Here is a 20000-nt window from a genome sequence, read left to right on the forward strand (position 1 = left end):
CGCCGAGCGCCACATGGCTGCGGGTCGCTCCGGCTTCTCGCAGTCCCGAGGGTTCCGCGGGCACGTAGCTGCGAGACCCGGGCGGCTGCCCTCCGCCCGGCTCACGGGGCGCTCGTGTCCATCAGCTGGTCGTGCGGAAATCCCGTGGTTGGCCTCCCTCCCTCCCTCCCTCCCTCCCTCCCTCCCTCCCTCGTCCAGCCGCCACGTTTTCGGGGTTCGTGCGACTGGGATGAAATAGACCTTCCCAACGTCAATCGGAGATCATCCATCATACCTCTCGAGTCCCCAAAAGCCAAGAAACACGCCAACCAAAACGCTTTTATTATGCCAACGGTTCCCGTTTTCATTCCTATCGTTTAGGGAGGTTTGGTGGCAGCAGCGGCCGAAAGCAAAAGGAAACCCGAGGAAAGCGGCTCCATCCACCAGGGCTGTGTCTCATCGGTGCCGACGCAGGAGGGACGGGCTTCGTTCGTTCGTTCGCTGCGGCCCAAATTCCCGGGCCGCCCGAGGACCGCTCGCACCGGCCCGAGGGAGGGAGCCCCGGCAGGCAGGATGCCTCCGGGGAAATGGCCAAGTCGACCGCGCGACCCACAACCCGCCCGACTGGGGGCGAGAAGGAGCATGGAGGAGGACTCCGTCCCCTAGTCGGCAGACGGCCCCGGGACAGGGACGTTCGCCAAAACCTCCCCAAGGCCGCTTTCCGTGACCGAGTCGGCCTCCCCGCCTGTACTCGTCCCGGCCCGAGAAACGAGACGCGGGGTGGATCGGGACCAGGCCACGCACCAGGCCGGCCGGCGCGGCATCCTCCCTCCCCCGACCTGACCTGACCTGGACGAACGCCTCCCCATCGCCCGCCCCCGCGAGGCTGATCCGTCCGGCCGGTGAGGAGGCCGCTTGTCGGGCGCCACCTGCTGCCCGGCATCCTCTTATATAGTGTTCGAGGAGGTCGACCAGGTGGCCCGGCCTGGATTGGGGGGGGGGGGGCGCGGGGTGCGGTGTCCCGGGCGGCGGGGGACGGGGGGGGGGTAGGAGTGGAGAGGGAAAGGTGGGCGTGGAGAATGCCGGGGTCGGGGGTCGGCGCGGGGCGGGGCGGGAGTTGGGGATAGGGGAGGGGCGGGAGGCCGTCTGGACATGGAGGGTCGGAAGAGCGGTGGTGACAATGATTTTCATTATCATTTAGAAAGAAGAACGTGGACTTCTTTAGAGGAGTCCTTTGAATAGCTTCTCCATTTAGTTAACATACATCCAAATGGAGGTCGGGAAACTTGGGTCCTGTTAACATATGGATGGAAGTGGAAAGAACTATCGCGATGACCGTCCTTGTGTTTCTTTTATTTTTTCTTTCTTCCTGCTCCCCAAAGCCGCCCCCCCCACCCCCGCCCCGCCCCGCCCCGCCCCGCCCCGTCCCGTCCCGTCCCGTCCATAGTTGTAGGTTCCAGTGGTAGGTCTTTCGCGTTTCTGCTATGTGGGACGCCGCCTCGGCGTGGCTTGAAGGGCGATGCTGGGTCTGGGGCTGCGCCCAGGATCCGAACCGGTGAAAACCTGGGCCGTCGAAGCCGGGGGCCGGGGTGGGGGGCGCTACTTGACCGTTCGTCCACGGGCTCGGCCCCCGGCCCCTTGTTTTCTAGGGAGAGAGACAGAGAGACCCGATCCATTTTCCCTTGGCCTCTAAAGCGTGCGTGTGGTCGAAAGGCGACAGAGAGAGGGGTTCTGGTCCAGAAAGCCCCGACTGCGCCGCCGCGGGGATCGGTCGGTTCCGCCCGAACCGTCCGAGTCGGAAAGGAACGGACAGCTTTCCTCCTTTGGGCCCCTGACTTGGGACCGACAGGGGAAGAGGAACAGGCCTCTCTCCCTCACACCCTGGCCCCTTCCTCCAGGACGCCCTCCTTCTAGTCAGCCCGCCTCTGGCTTTTCCACACGCCGACGACCGCTCGTCGGCATGGACCCACCTTCCTTGGGGGACACCACCACACGACTCTCCCACTCGTCTGCCTGCCTTTCGTTGGCGTCGCTGCCAAAGGCGAGGGGTAGGGGTGGCGGTGGCAGGGACGGCAGGGGCCCAGCGGCTCTCTGGCGGGTGAGGAAGTCTTGCTGGTTCTCCTAGGTCGGTGATCTTTCTCGATCTCCACACACATTCTTCGTTTGGGGAGCCAAGAGACGCCCTCTGAGGAATCCCTATGGCCAGGGTCGATCACTTACTCGCTCACTGCCTCGGCCTCGGCCTCGGCCTCTGTCCATCTTGTCTCTCTCCCTCCCTCCCTCCCTCCCTCCCTCCCTCCCTCCCTCCCTCCCTCCCTCGTCGGTCTCTGTGTGTGGACGTCTAGGTGGAGGCGAGGCAGGGAGGCCACCCACCCACCCACCCACCCACCTACCTCGTGGTTTACCACACGCTCTACACGGAGGTAGAATTCCCATCCCACCGAATCCATCCTTTCCACGGGGCACAAGCCAGTGGCCTTCGGGAGTCTCTCTCCCCAAGGTGGCGCATCCGTCATGGCTATCTATTTCCAGAAGGTTTCCGTTTCCATCCCCTCCCCCCGAAAGAAAAAACGGCCCCACTCCCGGATCTGCCCCACCACGATCACCACCACCGCTGCCGCCGCCGCCGCCGCCGCCATCTGCTGTCGCCCTCTAGGGTTGGACCGTTCTAGCTCTCTCCTCTGTGTGGAATCGCAACGTAGGTCGCCTTGGATGTCTGGCACCTCTCACTTAGCAGAAGGTTTTGGAGGCTCAGGCTGGGCCACGCTTTGGCCCGGGTCAGTGTTCCGTTCCTCCGGATGGCTTCCTCGTTTTCCACGAGAAGGAGCCGTGAAGACGGAAAGGAAGGGCGGATGGATGGCTTTTCCCGTGCTACCGAGTCCCTCTCCCCTTTTCCCCAAAGCGTGAGGGGCGGTCGAGAGGATCGTCTCTGATGACAAAAGTCAGAGGCACCCCGGGTCAGACACCGTGCGAGGCGTTGGTGTGTTCTCGAGAGGAGAACACGTCCCCGTCAGCGTTTCCTGTCGTTCTCGTTCCGAAAGGATTCACGCGCCACCCCGTCTCCCTCAAGGTCTTAGGGCTGTCGTGCTCCGCAGCCGTCACGTGTCGTGGATCCTGGGCACCACCACGCCACCCCGCCCCCCCCCCCCGCCATAGCTGTCGATCGCTATGTGGCACGCCTACGTTTGCCCAAAAGAGCAGTCCGATGGACAGCGTGGTGCTTTTCCCAGCAGGCAGGCAGGTGAGAGTCACCCCTCTAGAAGGTTTCCAAGCCCCGTTCCATTCTCAGAGGCAGCTCCTTTGGCCATCAAGGAGGCAGGCGATGGGGGTGGGGGTGGGGATGGGGATGGGGCAGGGGCCTCTGTCCCTCTGTCGCGGTAGAAATGATTGGGAAAGGAGGGACAATGGGCGTAGGTCGACCATCCTGGGCGGTGGTGCTTTGGGAGCTTTTTCTAGAAGAAGGAGCGAACGGCGTTCCCTGGGAAGGGAGGAAACCAGAGGAGGTCCCCCTCAGACCGACCTGGCACGAGAAGGACACACACTCTCTCTCTCTCTCTCTCTCTCTCTCTCTCTCCCTTTTCTTCCTGACTTGAAATCAGGAGACAAAACTCCCCTGCCAAAGGGGCCCTCCCAAAACGGGGAGTGAGGAAGACCTCCTTCTCTTCACGGCTGAAGTTCTCCCTGCCTTTCCTGGACGGGAAGGATAGCACCTACGCCCGCTGCCGTCGGTGACTTTTAGTCCCCCTGGAGAGGAAGAAATTCTTTCCCGTGGCCGAACCCTGGCGGTTCGTTCGTGCTGCAGAGGACGTGACCCTCTCTGACACACCCAGGAACCTCCTCGCTCCGGGTCGAGGAGAGGGAGTTCTGTTCTGTGGTTTAGAATGGTGCTTAAAAAGGGATGTCGCTTACAAAGGGTCCTCGTCCCCCTTCCTAAACCTAAACGGACGGCTCGGCTCGGAGGCGTGAGATACGTTTCGCATCCTCCTCGTCGTCTTCACTCAAAGTTTTATTGGAGTTTGGAAGATTTTATTTTTTGTCTTTCCTTTTTCTCCCCAAAGCCCCCCGGTACGTAGTTGTGTGTTCTTCGCGGTGGGTCCTTCTAGCGGTGGTATGTGGGACGCCGCCTCAGCGTGGTTTGATGAGCAGTGCCGTGTCCGCGCCCGGGATCCGAACGAACCGATGAAACACTGGGCTGCCTGCAGCGGAGCGCGCGAACTTAACCACTCGGCCACGGGGCCAGCCCCTTACTGGATTTTCAAAACAACTCCGGGGGCCGGCCCGGTGGCGCGGCGGTGAAGTTCGCACGTTCTGCTCCGCCGGCCCCGGGTTCGCCGGTCCGGATCCCGGGCGCAGGACCCGGCACCGCTTGGCGAGCCACGCTGTGGCAGGCGTCCCACCTGGAAAGTAGAGGGGGATGGGCACGGATGTCAGCTCAGGGCCAGTCTTCCTCGGCCGACAGAGGAGGATTGGTGGCAGATGTTCGCTCAGGGCTCATCTTCCTCAAAAATAAAATAATAAATCGATTCGATAAAATGTCAAATAACACAACCGCGGGATCACGCTTAGAGTCACCCTTGGCCCGATGATGCCACTCCCCACCCCCCCCACCCCCCTGCCCCCCACCATTTGGAGGTGCCGTCAGTGGGATTCGTTCCTGTTTGTCCATCTTTCTTCCTCTTTTTTTTTTTTTTTTTAAAGACTGGCACCCGAGCTCATTGCCAATCTTTTCTTTTCTTTTTATTCCTCCTCCTTCTTCTTCTTCTCCCCAGAGCACCCCAGTACCTAGTTCTATATTCTCTTTGAGGGTCCCTCTGGTTCTGCCGTGTGGGACGCCACCTCAGCGTGGTTTGATGAGCGGTGCCGTGTCCGAGCCCAGGATCCGAACCTTCCAAGCCCCGGGCCGCTGAAGCGGAGCGTGCAAACTCAACCGCTCGGCCACGGGGTCAGCCCCTCCCTTCCTTCCTTCCTTCCTTCCTTCCTTCCTTCCTTCCTTCCTTCCTTCCTTCCTTCCTAAGGAGGAGGAGGCAGGCACTGTGTGAAGTCGCCAGTGAGTCTGTGGAAAGAGACGGAGGATTTCCCATGGGAAGCCGGGGCGGGGGACACGGACCGATGTCGTGCGAACTTGAAGGTGAAAGATCAAAAAACCCACACACGCCTAGAGCGGCGGGTTGCCCGTTAGGAGTTTGCTTGCCGGGCCCATAACGCAGGGCTCATCGATGAGCCAAACCGTCCGTGATCCTCAAGCAGTCTAGTAGGGTTAGAGAAAGGAGGGGGGCACTCTTTCTGCCCCAGATGAGGCGAGTTTCTCAGACAGCCACCCTGCCCCAACATCTCCCCTCCCTGCCTCCCGGCCCTTGGTGGACTGCGGCCTAAGGGTGGGGGAATTGAAGAAAGCCGTTCAATGGAAAAAAGCCCGAGGCCATGGGAGAGAGCTTCCTGCACTTGAATGAAGCCCTGACGCCAGGCCCATCGGAATGAATGGGCCTGACCTCCCCTCCCCCCTCCCCCCTCCCCCCTCCCAGGCTGGCGACTCGGCAGTGGAAGGCTAGGGGTTTCTTCCGAAATGGTGAACCGGCCCCCTTGTCCACAGGAAAACCACACACGGGTACAGCCTAGGCCGGATCTCAGGCCAAGTCGTCAGGGTGGCAAGATGATGGCGGATGAGAGGAAACTTGTTCTGGGACCGCACCGCCCCCCCCCCATCGCCTCTCTGGCTGAGAAGAGGGCTGGGGAGCGGTGAGGGTCAGGGGGAGAGTGGGGGCGGGGCCGGGACAGGGACCACCGGGCAGTAGGACGGGAGTAGCCCTGAGGCCTGCCTGCCTGCTTCCTTCCCTGCCGGCGCAGGGCTGAGAGAGGCACGGGGCACGCTGGCTCCTGCCCCTTCACTCATTCGGGAAGCCTCCTGTTGTTGCTCCTGAGGTGCCGGCTGCGGTGACAGACAGAGCAAAACTCCTCTCTCTGTCTATTTCTTCAAAGGCCCGAGTCTGAGCTACGACAGATTCCCCTGTGGCTCAACCCGCAACCTCCCATCCTGCCAGACCAGACCCCTTGTCTAAAAACCTCCACTGGAGGAGCTCTTCCACCTGACTCGGAAAGGAAACACCAGCCCCGCCTCAGCCTCACACCCACCACCACCACCACCACCCGCCCCCCCCCCCCCGCCCCACTCTCCTCCGGACCCAGATACCTAACAGAGGGAACAAAAATCCAAAAATCCTGCTGCTCTCCTTCTACCACCTCCACTTCAGAAGAGTCAGTCTCCCCCGAACACCTCAGACTCTGTGACTTCCCGCGGCCTCCCTTTCCCCGTCCCCATTCTCTCCCCGGACGGGCCCCATCTTACACTTGAACGACAGCTCCACCGCTCGGGGCAGCTGGACACGATGTCCCAAAGTGGCCCGGACGGTAGCCTGGTCGATTCCAAAGGACCCACGCACGCAGTCGGCCATAAACGTGGTGTGGAGATCGTGGACGTTTGCGGGCCTCTGATGAAATCGCTGCTCCGGGGACCCCGGCGTCTAGGACCCGTCTTCTCCGTGTTCTTCACACCGTTGCTCCTGGGCCGGTTATTCTCTTCCCTCTCACTGACCTTAACGTTTTGTCTCTGCCATTGAATTTTGACTGTGCGAATGTGACTTGCCGCTGTAGGGCTGCGTGGATCTCTCAGGCATCCTGCTGTGCCGTGCGGGGGGGGGGGGGGGGAATCCTTGGTGGGTGGGTCGATAGACGTCCCTTTGGTTGTGCCCTGGAGGGGAGAGACAGAGGGGACGACTCAATCCACCACGAACGCTGATGTCGCTCCGATAAACCTGTAGCGGTGATTCTAGTTTATGGCCCGTGTCCTGAAAATAACTTCCCGAAGGGCCAGCCCGGCGGCACAGCGGTTAAGTTCGCACGTTCCGTTTTGTCAGCCAGGGGTTCGCAGGTTCGGATCCAGGGTGCGGACGTGGCGCCGCTTGGCGAGCCACGCTGTGGTCAGCGTCCCGCCTATCAAGGGGAGGGGGATGGGCACGGATGTTAGCTCGGGACCACTCTCCCGGGGCAAAAAGAGGAGAATTGGCAGCAGGTGTCAGCTCGGGGCTCGTCTTCCTCGAAAAATAAATTAATTAAATTAATAAAAACAACTTCCCAAACCTCTCTGATAACTTGAAGCTTTGAAGTTTTGCGAGGTGAAATCAGGTGATAAAAAAGTCCACGGACGGGGGCGGCCCCGTGGCCGAGTGGTTAAGTTCACAAGCTCCCCTTCGGCGGCCCAGGGTTTTGCCGGTTCAGATCCCGGGCACGGCACGGACACGGCACCGCTCGTCGGGCCGTGTGGAGGCGGCGTCCCACATGCCACAACTGGAAGGGCCCTCAACTAAGATAGACAACTATGTCATGGGGGGGATTGGGGGAGAAAAATCGGGAGGGGGGGAAAAGAAAACAAAAACGGAAGATTGGCAACAGGCGTTAGCTCTGTGAGGGCCGATCTTCCTCACCCAAAAACTAAAGTGAGATGAAATCAAATAAAGCGAAGGAAAAGATAAACCTATGAAATCCCATGTTTCTAAAAGTGGCCAAGTGTTTAGAAATTGGCCAAGCGACGGAATGCTCATGGGAAGGACAGTTCCTAATTGCTGGCTTCTTAGTTTTCACCAAAATTAAGGTTCGTGAGGGTTAAAAAATCTACTTAACAAATGCGATGAAAGCCACTAGGCCGGCCCGGTGGCGCGCTGGTTAAGTGTGCCTGTTCCGCTTCGCCGGCCCGGGGTTCGCCAGTTCGGATCCCGGGGGTGGACGTGGCACCGCTGGGCGAGCCACGTGGTGGTAGGCGTCCCACATATGAAATAGAGGAAGATGGGCACGGAGGTGAGCTCAGGGCCAGCCTTCCTCGGCAAAAAGAGGAGGATTGGCAGCAGTTAGCTCAGGGCTCATCGTCCTCAAAACAAAACAAAACAAAACAAAAAGCCACTAAAAGTGAATATGGGAAACATCTTTGTGTTCAAGGAAAGTGAGATGGCTGCCTTCAGGCAAGAGGGCCTAAAAAGTAAAGATCGTTTTGTCTGTGAAAAGGTGATCAAAGTTTCACGGGGAAAATAATCTGAGAAAAAGGCCTGTTCGTGGTCAAGTGGCCTAAAATTGGAACGAGTGGACAGATAGAAATGGCGAGCGATAGGATCTATGGGAGTCTATGAGGAAGCCATTGGGTGTCGGCCTAATTCGGCCTGACAGTGTTTTTCGAAAAGGGCCTGACGTGGCCGTCGAGCACGCATCGCATCGTAGATCCGCTTTACACATTTCCTACGGCAAGAACCAATGCCCTTAAGGGAAAGGAGCAGCTTCCCCGTGCTCGGGCCTTTCCTTAAGGAGAGGCATCTTTCCTTAGGCTAGGAGCGGATGGTTGCGCTCACCTTTGACCATCCGGCTCCCCTGTGACCACCCAGGCCCAGACAACCGACCTGCCACCCAGCAGTGTCTGTCGATCGCTGTGCCGACAGAGCAGTCTCGCGACTATCATCCAAGGGACCTTTCGATCCTATGTGAAACGTCCTCTCTGGGGGTCTAGAAGCACTCTGTACACCCCACTTCCCGGGCACCCTCTCTTCCTTCGGGAAGAAAGGCCCCGGGCCACAGTCCTCACATTTTAGCTCAGAATAAACGCACCCCGATTTTCACGGATAGATTGGTTCCGGATTATTTCCGTCGACAGAATGGAATCAAGTCAATGAGTTTCAAGATCGGAGGGAAGCTGATGCAAAATCAGAATTTGTTTTTCTCACTCCCGAAAGGATACTTTTCTCTAACTTCTAGTCTCCTCCTGATAAAGACATTGGAAAAGGTTTCTCTTGACCTCTGAGGGAATCGACACCAAAGACAGAGATCCTCCATTTTGTCAGAATGATTTCCTAGGCCTCCAATGGAGGAGGCCTCCCTCGGACGGGAGCTCAGCTTTTGTTTTGCAACAGTTTTCCTCTCTCTGCTTGCCTTTAACATCTCCTTTCCCGTTCTTCTTTTTTGGAAGGGAAATACGTGCACCGCTGGGGAAAAAAAAAAAAAAAAGAATTTTCTAAATGACCAAAGAAGATCTACGACTGTTGTTATTTTGGTTTCACGGAGCAGTTCCACGTCCACATTTACTCCATTTTAAACACCCACACACACTCACAGCACGGCGCTGTGAGGATGTCCCGGGGAACTCGATTTGTGGAGGGAATGGCTGTGAGGTCTCTGCCCCCCAACCCCCACCATTTGGGTGCTTCTGCTTGTTGATGAGGACGGGAAGCCCTGCTGAAATCCATATTCTTATCACCACACGTGCATCTGCACCCATGCTCCCCCCCGTGTGTCGTCTTTGGGCTTTGCTGTGGCCCCGTGCGGAGGGAGACCTGTTTTGTGTTGTAAACTTTTCCGCGGCCAAGCGGCTCGGTCCTTTCCTCTACGACTTGTGGGCTCTGTCTGTCCGTCTGCCTTAGAGAGACCCTCTGGGCCGGAAGTGACAGGCTGCACACAATTCCTGACAGACTGCGGACAATTCCTCCGTCGTCACGGTCCTTCTCTGATGACGTGCATGGTTTCGGTTTGACAGCGACCCCCACCCCCCACCCCGCCGTGATTTTCTAAGTCCTCCCGGGAGCCCGGGAAGTGCTCGGGCCGCTCCGGGAAGCGGGGGCCGGCAGCCCCGGCCTGCCCCGTGGCATCTCCGGGGACTTTTCCACCTCTGTCCGCGTCAGCCAGCCGGCAGCCCCGCGCCCGGCCCGGCCCAGAAGTCACGTGGGGAGTCTGTCCCCTTCCTGGCAAGCCCACCCACCCCACCCCCCTCCCCGCCGATTTTCCAACACCTCCTTCTGCGCCCAGGGTTGCCCTGTGCTGCCTGGGAGCTCCGAGGTGGACACCCTGGGGCCTCACGTGGTGACCTCCCGGCCGCCCCAAGCGGGCCCAGAGAGAAAGAGAGAGAGAGAGAGACAGAGAGAGACAGAGACAGAGACAGAGACAGAGAGAGACAGAGACAGAGACAGAGACAGAGACAGAGAGAGACCTGACCCGGCGGTGGGCTCAGGCTGTGCACTCTCGCTGGCTGGTGACCCGGTTCCCTCCCGCTGACCCCTCCGCGCCGGTCGTTGGGCGCCATCTGGCGGCCGCTTTTACAGAGTGGCCCTCCTCCGGAGCCCCGGCGACATGAGCAAGGGATGGGACTCGCAGGACGTCTGTGTGGTTTCCAGTGTGGGGCTGTGTGGAACAGAGCTGCTAAGAACATTCATGCCCCGGATTCTGTGTGAATGAACAGGAACGTGGCCGCAGCCCCCACCCCGCCCCCCGCCCCAGCCCCCGGGAGTGGTGGGAGTGGTGCCCTCCAGACCACCCTCGGGTTGGATGCCTCCCTCCCTGGAAGGACTCACGGGACTCCACAAAAGCTGACTTCCTGGAGGTCCAGCGGAGACCCCCAAGGCCCAAGGCCCCCCCCCCCCACCCACCCACCACAGATCACTGTGGAAGCCTTAACGACCCAAGGCTCCAGCTACATACAGACGCTCTTAGGAGGCAAGATACACCAAAGGCTTATGTAGGTTGCCACTTTCGGTGGTTGTTTCCGCGGCGTGTCAGTTTTGGAACCCGCCACGCCCTTTTTCACAGAGGCCATACCGTTTCCCTTCACCACCAGTGAGGCGTGAGTGACTGACTTGGCTTCTCCGCGACCTGACTAGCAGTTTGATCCTGTTCCGGTATTTGGAAGAAGGCAGTCTCACCCATGTGTCCCCACAATGTCTCCCTCTAATTTTCTCACTTGCTTTTCCAGGGAACAGCTCACATCTTTTCATGCGCTTATCGGTCATCCATGCGTACCTCCTCCACCCCAGGTGAAAGTGCCTGCTCTGTCTATTGGTCTTCCATTCGTTTTGTATTTTTCAGTGTTGATTTCCCCCGGGTCTCCACTCCATTGTGGGTTTTGTTTTTTGTTTTTTGTTTTTTGTTTTTTTTTTTTGCTTAAAGATTGTCACCTGAGCTAGGCACTGTTGCGCTGCTTCCTCAGTTTCAGAGGGTACCTTTTTCAGGGTTGCTTTTTGACCGGGTCTCCTCGCCATTGTATTTTTTTATTTTTTTTTTTTTTGCTTAAAGATTGCCACCTGAGCTAGCCTCTGTTGCCCATCTTCTTCGGTTTCAGAGGGTAGATTTCTCAGTGTTGCTTTTTCGCCAGCTCTCCACGCCCTGGCGTCTTTTTTTTTTCTGCTTGAAGGCTGCAACCTGAGCTAGCTTCTTTTGCCCATGTTCCTCAGTTTCAGAGGGTGGATTTCTCCGTGTTGCTTTTTCCCCAGGTCTCCACACCCTTGTGTGTTTCTTTGGCTTAACGATTGCCACCTGAGGTAGCCACTGTTGCCCATCTTCGTCCGTTTCAGAGGGTGGATTTCTCAGTGTTGCCTTTTCGCCAGCTCCCCACGCCCTTGTGTGTTTCTTTTGCTTAAAGATTGTCACCTGAGCTAGGCACTGTTGCCCTGCTTCCTCAGTTTCAGAGGGTACCTTTTTCAGGGTTGCTTTTTCACCGGGTCTCCTCGCCATTGTATTTTTTTATCTTATTTTTTTTGCTTAAAGATTGCCACCTGAGCTAGCCTCTGTTGCGCTTCTTTCTCAGTTCTAGAGGGTAGATTTCTCCGTGTTGCTTTTTCCCCAGGTCTCCACGCACTTCCTTTTATTTTTCCTTAAAGATTGCCACCTGAGCTAGCCTCTGTTGCCCATCTTCGTCGGTTTCAGAGGGTAGATTTCTCACTGTTGCTTTTTTGCCAGGTCTGCACGCCCATGTGTTTTTTTTCTGCTTAAAGGTTGCAACCTGAGCTAGCTTCTTTTGCCCATGTTCGTCAGTTTCAGAGGGTGGATTTCTCCGTGTTGCTTTTTCCCCAGGTCTCCACACCCTTGTGTGTTTCTTTGGCTTAACGATTGCCACCTGAGCTAGCCTCTGTTGCCCATCTTCCTCAGTTTCAGAGGGTGGATTTCTGAATGTTGCTTTTTCCCCAGGTCTCCACGCCCTTGTGTGTTTCTTTTGCTTAACGATTGCCACCTGAAGCCAGCCTCTCTTGCCCATCTTCCTCAGTTTCAGAGGGTAGATATTTCAGGGTTGCTTTTTCCCCAGGTCTCCACGCCTTTGGGTTTTGTTTTTGCTTAACGATTGCCACCTGAGCTAGCCTCTGTTGCCCATATTCGTCCGTTTCAGAGGGTGGATTTCTCAGTGTTGCCTTTTCCCCAGGTCTCCACGCCCTTGTGTGTTTCTTTTGCTTAAAGATTGCCACCTGAGCTAGCCTCTCTTGCCCATGTTCCTCAGTTTCAGAGGGTAGATATTTCAGGGTTGCTTTGTCCCCAGGGCTCCACGCCTTTGTGCTTTGTTTTTGCTTAAGGATTGCCACCTGAGGTAGCCTCTCTTGCCCATCTTCCTCAGTTTCAGAGGGTGGATTTCTCCGTGTTGCTTTTTCCCCAGGTCTCCACGCCCTTGTGTGTTTCTTTTGCTTAACGATTGCCACCTGAGCTAGCCTCTGTTGCCCATCTTCGTCCGTTTCAGAGGGTGGATTTCTCAGTGTTGCCTTTTCGCCAGCTCCCCACGCCCTTGTGTGTTTCTTTTGCTTAAAGATTGTCACCTGAGCTAGGCACTGTTGCCCTGCTTCCTCAGTTTCAGAGGGTACCTTTTTCAGGGTTGCTTTTTGACCGGGTCTCCTCGCCATTGTATTTTTTTATCTTATTTTTTTTGCTTAAAGATTGCCACCTGAGCTAGCCTCTGTTGCGCTTCTTTCTCAGTTCTAGAGGGTAGATTTCTCCGTGTTGCTTTTTCCCCAGGTCTCCACGCACTTCCTTTTATTTTTCCTTAAAAATTGCCACCTGAGCTAGCCTCTGTTGTCCATCTTCGTCGGTTTCAGAGGGTAGATTTCTCACTGTGGCTTTTTTGCCAGGTCTGCACGCCCTTGTGTTTTTTTTCTGCTTAAAGGTTGCAACCTGAGCTAGCTTCTTTTGCCCATGTCCCTCAGTTTCAGAGGGTGGATTTCTCCGTGTTGCTTTTTCCCCAGGTCTCCAGACCCTTGTGTGTTTCTTTGGCTTAACGATTGCCACCTGAGGTAGCCTCTGTTGCCCATCTTCCTCAGTTTCAGAGGGTGGATTTCTGAATGTTGCTTTTTCCCCAGGTCTCCACGCCCTTGTGTGTTTCTTTTGCTTAACGATTGCCACCTGAAGCCAGCCTCTCTTGCCCATCTTCCTCAGTTTCAGAGGGTAGATATTTCAGGGTTGCTTTTTCCCCAGGTCTCCACGCCTTTGGGTTTTGTTTTTGCTTAACGAGTGCCACCTGAGCTAGCCTCTCTTGCCCATGTTCCTCAGTTTCAGAGGGTAGATATTTCAGGGTTGCTTTGTCCCCAGGGCTCCACGCCTTTGTGCTTTGTTTTTGCTTAAGGATTGCCACCTGAGGTAGCCTCTCTTGCCCATCTTCCTCAGTTTCAGAGGGTGGATTTCTCCGTGTTGCTTTTTCCCCAGGTCTCCACGCCCTTGTGTGTTTCTTTTGCTTAAAGATTGCCACCTGAGCTAGCCTCTGTTGCCCATCTTCGTCCGTTTCAGAGGGTGGATTTCTCAGTGTTGCCTTTTCGCCAGCTCCCCACGCCCTTGTGTGTTTCTTTTGCTTAAAGATTGTCACCTGAGCTAGGCACTGTTGCCCTGCTTCCTCAGTTTCAGAGGGTACCTTTTTCAGGGTTGCTTTTTCACCGGGTCTCCTCGCCATTGTATTTTTTTATCTTATTTTTTTTGCTTAAAGATTGCCACCTGAGCTAGCCTCTGTTGCGCTTCTTTCTCAGTTCTAGAGGGTAGATTTCTCCGTGTTGCTTTTTCCCCAGGTCTCCACGCACTTCCTTTTATTTTTCCTTAAAAATTGCCACCTGAGCTAGCCTCTGTTGCCCATCTTCGTCGGTTTCAGAGGGTAGATTTCTCACTGTTGCTTTTTTGCCAGGTCTGCACGCCCATGTGTTTTTTTTCTGCTTAAAGGTTGCAACCTGAGCTAGCTTCTTTTGCCCATGTCCCTCAGTTTCAGAGGGTGGATTTCTCCGTGTTGCTTTTTCCCCAGGCCTCCAGACCCTTGTGTGTTTCTTTGGCTTAACGATTGCCACCTGAGGTAGCCTCTGTTGCCCATCTTCGTCCGTTTCAGAGGGTGGATTTCTCAGTGTTGCCTTTTCGCCAGCTCCCCACGCCCTTGTGTGTTTCTTTTGCTTAAAGATTGTCACCTGAGCTAGGCACTGTTGCCCTGCTTCCTCAGTTTCAGAGGGTACCTTTTTCAGGGTTGCTTTTTGACCGGGTCTCCTCGCCATTGTATTTTTTTATCTTATTTTTTTTGCTTAAAGATTGCCACCTGAGCTAGCCTCTGTTGCGCTTCTTTCTCAGTTCTAGAGGGTAGATTTCTCCGTGTTGCTTTTTCCCCAGGTCTCCACGCACTTCCTTCTATTTTTCCTTAAAAATTGCCACCTGAGCTAGCCTCTGTTGTCCATCTTCGTCCGTTTCAGTGGGTGGATTTCTCCGTGTTGCTTTTTCCCCAGGTCTCCACACCCTTGTGTGTTTCTTTGGCTTAACGATTGCCACCTGAGGTAGCCTCTGTTGCCCATCTTCCTCAGTTTCAGAGGGTGGATTTCTGAATGTTGCTTTTTCCCCAGGTCTCCACGCCCTTGTGTGTTTCTTTTGCTTAACGATTGCCACCTGAAGCCAGCCTCTCTTGCCCATCTTCCTCAGTTTCAGAGGGTAGATATTTCAGGGTTGCTTTTTCCCCAGGTCTCCACGCCTTTGGGTTTTGTTTTTGCTTAACGATTGCCACCTGAGCTAGCCTCTGTTGCCCATATTCGTCCGTTTCAGAGGGTGGATTTCTCAGTGTTGCCTTTTCCCCAGGTCTCCACGCCCTTGTGTGTTTCTTTTGCTTAAAGATTGCCACCTGAGCTAGCCTCTCTTGCCCATGTTCCTCAGTTTCAGAGGGTAGATATTTCAGGGTTGCTTTGTCCCCAGGGCTCCACGCCTTTGTGCTTTGTTTTTGCTTAAGGATTGCCACCTGAGGTAGCCTCTCTTGCCCATCTTCCTCAGTTTCAGAGGGTGGATTTCTCCGTGTTGCTTTTTCCCCAGGTCTCCACGCCCTTGTGTGTTTCTTTTGCTTAACGATTGCCACCTGAGCTAGCCTCTGTTGCCCATCTTCGTCCGTTTCAGAGGGTGGATTTCTCAGTGTTGCCTTTTCGCCAGCTCCCCACGCCCTTGTGTGTTTCTTTTGCTTAAAGATTGTCACCTGAGCTAGGCACTGTTGCCCTGCTTCCTCAGTTTCAGAGGGTACCTTTTTCAGGGTTGCTTTTTCACCGGGTCTCCTCGCCATTGTATTTTTTTATTTTATTTTTTTTGCTTAAAGATTGCCACCTGAGCTAGCCTCTGTTGCGCTTCTTTCTCAGTTCTAGAGGGTAGATTTCTCCGTGTTGCTTTTTCCCCAGGTCTCCACGCACTTCCTTTTATTTTTCCTTAAAAATTGCCACCTGAGCTAGCCTCTGTTGTCCATCTTCGTCGGTTTCAGAGGGTAGATTTCTCACTGTGGCTTTTTTGCCAGGTCTGCACGCCCTTGTGTTTTTTTTCTGCTTAAAGGTTGCAACCTGAGCTAGCTTCTTTTGCCCATGTCCCTCAGTTTCAGAGGGTGGATTTCTCCGTGTTGCTTTTTCCCCAGGCCTCCACGCCCTTGTGTGTTTCTTTTGCTTAAAGATTGCCACCTGAAGCCAGCCTCTCTTGCCCATCTTCCTCAGTTTCAGAGGGTAGATATTTCAGGGTTGCTTTTTCCCCAGGTCTCCACGCCTTTGTGTTTTGTTTTTGCTTAACGATTGCCACCTGAGCTAGCCTCTCTTGCCCATGTTCCTCAGTTTCAGAGGGTAGATATTTCAGGGTTGCTTTGTCCCCAGGGCTCCACGCCTTTGTGCTTTGTTTTTGCTTAAGGATTGCCACCTGAGGTAGCCTCTCTTGCCCATCTTCCTCAGTTTCAGAGGGTGGATTTCTCCGTGTTGCTTTTTCCCCAGGTCTCCACGCCCTTGTGTGTTTCTTTTGCTTAAAGATTGCCACCTGAGCTAGCCTCTGTTGCCCATCTTCGTCCGTTTCAGAGGGTGGATTTCTCAGTGTTGCCTTTTCGCCAGCTCCCCACGCCCTTGTGTGTTTCTTTTGCTTAAAGATTGTCACCTGAGCTAGGCACTGTTGCCCTGCTTCCTCAGTTTCAGAGGGTACCTTTTTCAGGGTTGCTTTTTCACCGGGTCTCCTCGCCATTGTATTTTTTTATCTTATTTTTTTTGCTTAAAGATTGCCACCTGAGCTAGCCTCTGTTGCGCTTCTTTCTCAGTTCTAGAGGGTAGATTTCTCCGTGTTGCTTTTTCCCCAGGTCTCCACGCACTTCCTTTTATTTTTTTCCTTAAAAATTGCCACCTGAGCTAGCCCCTGTTGCCCATCTTCGTCGGTTTCAGAGGGTAGATTTCTCAGTGTTGATTTTTCCCCATTTCTCCACGCCCTCTTGCTTTTTTTTTTTTATTTCCTTAAATGTCGGCGCCTGAGCTAGCTTCTTTTGCCCATCTTCGTCAGTTTCAGCGGGTAGACTCTCCGCCTGCCTTCGACAGGCCCTCTGGACTGGAAAGCTTTCCTCCTCCCGTCATCACGGTCCTTCTCGGATGACGTGCCTGGTTTCGGTTTGACCGTCCCCGCCCGCCCTGATTTTCTAAGTCCTCCCGGGAACCCCGGGGGCGCTCCAGCCGCTCCGGGAAGCGGCGGCCTCCCGGCCGCACCGGCCCAGCCCGGCCCGGGCCGCCCCCTGGCCTCTCTGGGGGGAACTCTCCCCTTCCCCTTCCCGGTGATCGCCCGAGAAACCTTTTCCGAGTCCCCCTCCTGCGGCTGGGGCTGCGCCTTGGCGGCCGGGAGCCCGCGGGCGGACGCCCCGGGGCCGCACTGGGCCGGGAGGCTGGGTCCGAGGGGGCTCCGGGACGGGATCGGGCGGCCCGGCGGCCCGGCTGTGCTCCCCGGCGGGCCCGCGCTCCGGCTCCGTCCCGCTGAGGCGGTCGTCGGTCGCCGGGTGCCACCTGGCGGCCGCTTTTATATCGTCTCTTTCCTCCGGAGCTCCGGCGACGCGGGCCAAGGGACGGGACTCGGCCGCGGTGACCGAGGCAGAGTCCCGGGAGGCCGGCGTCGCTGGCGGGATCTGGCCCGGTGGCGCCGGGGCGTGAGCGCGACGCCCGCTCGCCGGAGATTGGAGGTGCAGGCTACTGAGGGAGGTGGCTGTCGCCGCGCCGCCCGGTGCCGGCCGGGGTGTGGGGCCTCCCGGACGGGTCGACCAGCAGCCGCCGGTGCCCCTCCGTCCCCGGGAGGGGGTGGGGGGCCGCCGCGGGGGAACGGGCGAGGGAGCTCGTCCCGTGCCCGGCCGTCGTCCCGAGGGCGGCCCGGTGGTCGGGCCTTCCGCGTCGCCGATCCCCTTTCCGCGCCCCGCTCCGGAGGTGGGCGACCGGCCGGGGCCTTGCGGGGGAGGCCCGTGGAGGGCGCGACGGGCTCGGCCGCCGGGCTGGCCTTTTCCCCACTGGTCTTCCGAGTCGACCGGCTCTGGCGGTGGGGACCGGGCCCGGTCCTCGGATGCCTCCTCCTCCGTGGCAGTTTTTTTTTCCAAGTCCCGCCCTGGAGAAGAGCGTGGACCGGCCCCGGGAGCCCTCGAGGGCGGGCCGGGGAGGGCGTCCCCGGCCCTGACGCGTGCCCGGGGTGGGTCCGGGCCGTCGGACCGGACTTCTCTCTCCGAGTTTCGCGGGTCGCGTCTTTGTCCGGAGGCGGGAGGGGGCCGGCTCGAGGCGTAGGTGGAGCCCCGGCTGAGGGACGGGAGCCACGGTCCCGCCCCGGGCCCGGTCGCCGGAGGCGCCTCCGCGGAATTCTTTTCTAAGTCCTGACCCGGCGACTCAGAGGGAGGGACCGACCGGTCCCGGCCCGCGCGGGCGGCCCGGGGAGGCTGTCCCCGGCTCCCCCTGCCGCCACGCTTCTGGGGTCGACCAGATGGCCCCGGGAGCTCCGGGCCTGGTGGCGATGGGGTCGTGCTTGGGGTCTGGTGGCCGTGGCCGTGATCCAGGGGTTCCCCTGGTGATCCGTGGGTGGGCCCCGTCTCCGGGCGCGGCGATTCTTGCCCCCGAATGGGTGGTTTTGTGCCGCCAGATAAGTGCTGACACGCTCTGCTTGGGTGACAGTCGCCCGAGAGCTTCCGGGTGCCTGGATGCGTGTGCGGGGAGGGCTCCGGGCTCTGGCCGAGAACAGGACGCCCGTTTCCACCCCCGCCGCTTGAGCCGCCCGCTGGGGCCTGCGCGCCGGCTCTTGTGCGTTCCAGGCGCCCCCACGACCGTGGTGCCACCTCCGGTCTCTGGTACCCGAGGGCGGCGGGGTTAGGGGCGCGGGGTCCTCTACCACGTGCACTCCCTGCCGCCGGCACCCGGGTGCGGTCGCGACTTACCCCATCCCACCGGCTCCGTGCCAGTGCGTGTCAGGCGTTCTCGTCCTGGGGTCGTCGCCCGCGCTTGCTGGAGAAGGAGAGGGGTCGGTGAGGCTGAAGCAGGCTCCTCCGCTCGCTGTCCTCGCCGGCCTTCCCTTGCTCGGGGGTCCCTCGCGTTATGCTGCCGACCGATGTGGTGATGCTGTGCTCTCCCGGGCCGGGCCTAAGCCGTGCCAGACGAGGGACGGACGTTCATGGCGAACGGGACCGCTCTTCTCGCTCTGCCCGCGGGTCCCCTCGCCCGTTCTCCCCCGCTGCGAGTGGCGTGTGGGAGGCGGCAGGGGTGCGGAATCCGGCCCGACCTCGCTCCCCCGCCCCGTGCCTCGTGGCGTGGGCGGTGTCGGGGTCTCCGTGACGCGGCGGATGCTCTGCCTGTTGCCTCTTGGCTGTGTCTCGCGGGCGGCCCTCCCCGCGGTGGGGCGGGCCGTGTTGCCGCCGCGCCGCGCGCCTTCCCGGGCGCGTGAGCGCGTTCCCCAGGCCGTTGGCGGTGCCCCTGGAGCGTTCCAGGTCGTCCCTCAGGCGCCCGAGGCCGAGTGGCGGTGTCGTTCCCTGTTCCCGTCGGCCTCCTCAGGTAACCGCTGCGCTGGTGTGTCTGAGGAGCGGGGGGGGTCGAGTCGGTAAGGGAGGCGTGCCCCTCGTCCCCCTCGGGGGGGACGGGTGCCTCGTCGCCCCCCACGGCGTGCCGTGTGGGGGCGGGCAGGCTCGGGCGCGTGCCCGCGCGTTCCCCTTGCTGGGGTTTCCCCGCGGGTGTGGGAGTGACCGTGGCGGGCCGAGCCAGCGGCGTGGCGCTGGCTCTTTGGTTGGGAGGTGCTGTTTGATCGGCACCTCCGTCCCAGTCTCTGCCTCCCTTGGTCTCTCGGCCTGAGGGGAGGCACTGACTTGGGAGCCGCACAGGGGCCTTGTAGATCCCTAGCTAAGCCCAGTGTGGCCATAGATGGCGAGCCCGGGGCAGCGCGGGCTCGCGGCCCTGACCACGGACGCTCCGACTTGCTCTAGGCCTTACCTCTACCGCAGACCCCTCCTGCATTGCGTGGCCATGGTGTCTGTAAGCGCCTTGGTGGGCCCGATGGCGGACGATGGGCGGGGGCGACACGCCCTCGGTGAGAAAGCCTTCTCTAGCGATCCGAGAGGGTGCCTTGGGGTACCGGACCCCCCAGCCGCCGCCCCTCCTTTGCGCGTAGTAGCCACGGACGCCACCACCGTGGCGCGTGGGCAGAGCTGCTCTTTGCCTACCGCGGCCGGCGCCTCCCCCCTCCGAGTCGGGGGAGGGTCACGCCCGGCCGGGCCGTCGTCGGGCGCGGGGCCGCGCGTGTGCGCGAGCGTGCGCGTGGTTCTCCCGTCGCGCGCTGGGGCGGGGAGAGGGCCCGGCCCTGTCCGGGCTCCGCCCCGCCGCGAGCGGCTGGCTCTCCGCTCGCTCCCGTCCCGAGCCGCAGCCGGTGGTGGCGTGCGGGCATGGGTGGGGGCCGCCGCCGCTCTCGGGCGCGTTCCCTCGGGACGTGGGCCCCGGAGCAGACCAGACAGG

At 58.5% G+C, this 20000-nt stretch overlaps 1 long non-coding RNA gene across 2 annotated transcripts; it reads right to left on the reverse strand.

Annotated features, from left to right (window-relative positions):
- Positions 1-3974: 3974 nt before the first annotated feature.
- On the reverse strand, positions 3975-10063 carry LOC139044503 (uncharacterized). 2 transcript variants are annotated; one of them, XR_011501461.1, is made up of 4 exons: positions 10000-10063; positions 6323-6724; positions 4762-5032; positions 3991-4478 (listed from the first exon to the last, which is right to left on the reverse strand). It is a non-coding gene; the product is annotated as an uncharacterized lncRNA (long non-coding RNA). The 2 variants fall into 2 exon arrangements; XR_011501460.1 differs by lacking the exon at positions 10000-10063 and having other exon boundaries at positions 3975-4478; positions 6323-8996.
- Positions 10064-20000: the final 9937 nt, after the last annotated feature.

Source organism: Equus asinus, unplaced genomic scaffold (assembly GCF_041296235.1).
Source record: "Equus asinus isolate D_3611 breed Donkey unplaced genomic scaffold, EquAss-T2T_v2 contig_94, whole genome shotgun sequence".
NCBI classification, from domain to species: Eukaryota; Metazoa; Chordata; class Mammalia; order Perissodactyla; family Equidae; genus Equus; species Equus asinus.